We start from the raw sequence: 1,299 nt of genomic DNA, 5'->3' as shown, positions 1-1,299 counted from the left end.
AAAGATTTTTGAAACACAACTGCAATAAAAGAGCTGGTTCTACACCTTTGTCATAGGACTGTTTCGGAATCATCAAATTTGTATATGTCCATCAGTTTATAGGCAGTCCCTTATGACCTATAAAGTCTATTGGACTCTTTCCAAGTCCAGATTAAAACATTTGATGTTCTCAACACCTTTGAACAGTGGTCAGTTTACTTTTGCTCTGCAGACCTTGTCCTTACTTCAAATGTAAATGTGATTTTGCTGTTTAATTCCCAGTATACTATGGTTATGCTATGATGAATCCTGTCACCCACTGCATTATATCACTTGCATGTACTTCCCTGAGGTGAATGTCAGCGTGGGCGGTTTATGCCATGTTTTGGCTCTGCGTTTCCGCATGTGTACATGGACAGAGGTGTGCTGGAGACTTTCAGGATCCCAAAAATGATCTGGAATAGACAACCAAGGCCAGGAAGGTGACTTGGGAGCAGGTTTTGTCTGAAGGTGTCCAAACAGCCATTATGTTATACTGCGTCGAGCTGGTTGTGGTGGAAGAAATTAATTTGCTTATTAGGTAAACCAACCAATGCTGCAGTATAAAAATACTCCTTTGCACTGTAGATATTTAGTCAAAACAGTCTGTTCTGACCTAACCCTGGTTTTCTATTTTTTTTTTAATCTTTAATGTTACCATCTTTGCCCACCCTCATTTTGTCCCGTCTTTGTTCATTAACCCCACACAGTCGACTGTATTGTGTCAATGAACCAAAGGGTGAAACACTTGAGCCGACAGCAGCATTGCTTCCACACACACACACACACACACACACACACACACCTTTGATTTTGGCTAAAGTAGACTGAAAGCAAAGTGATGTTCCTATGTTTTTTATTGCTCTTGTTAATACACAGAAAGAGTCATTTGCAGCTTTAGGGTGGGGGTGGGAGGGGGGTACACTACACAGTAGTTTTACTGTTACAGTTCCTCAGCTGGAAGCCTGATACCACATTGGCCACTTTGCTAACTTTAGGAGGAGCAGGCATGGTGATGGTACGCTTTAAATAGCAGCGTTGCCTAGAACACAAAATCAAAAAAAAGGCATCTTTAATCAAGCACCATAAATACAGCTATCATCTAATTAAGACAATTGTGTCATATTTATGGTCAAGTTACATGATTCCCAGGCATTGCCTAAATTGATGATACAATTTTATTTAAAACATGAATATTTATGTTTAAGCATGTTTTCATGCATGCATAAAGTATACTGTACCGGCCGAATGGATCATCAAAGTTGTCATTGGTATAGGTGT

The 1,299-nt window shown here is 39.7% G+C and overlaps 1 protein-coding gene and 1 long non-coding RNA gene across 2 annotated transcripts in view; both read right to left on the bottom strand.

The window, feature by feature from the left end:
- LOC116702206 (uncharacterized) overlaps positions 1-1,298 on the bottom strand; it is a 10,615-nt gene extending 9,317 nt beyond the window's left edge. Inside the window, exons 1-2 of the long non-coding RNA XR_004335097.1 lie at positions 1,260-1,298; positions 942-1,060 (exon numbers count right to left, since the gene is read on the bottom strand). This is a non-coding gene — a long non-coding RNA (uncharacterized LOC116702206). The remainder of the gene's footprint in view (positions 1-941; positions 1,061-1,259) is intronic.
- LOC116702009 (coagulation factor XI-like) overlaps positions 1-1,299 on the bottom strand; it is a 52,104-nt gene that overhangs the window by 11,568 nt on the left and 39,237 nt on the right.

The sequence above is a fragment of the Etheostoma spectabile genome, chromosome 14 (genome assembly GCF_008692095.1).
Source record: "Etheostoma spectabile isolate EspeVRDwgs_2016 chromosome 14, UIUC_Espe_1.0, whole genome shotgun sequence".
Taxonomy (NCBI): Eukaryota; Metazoa; Chordata; class Actinopteri; order Perciformes; family Percidae; genus Etheostoma; species Etheostoma spectabile.
The sequence above is the reverse complement of the archived record's forward strand: the minus strand, read 5'-3'. Positions and strand labels throughout refer to the sequence as shown.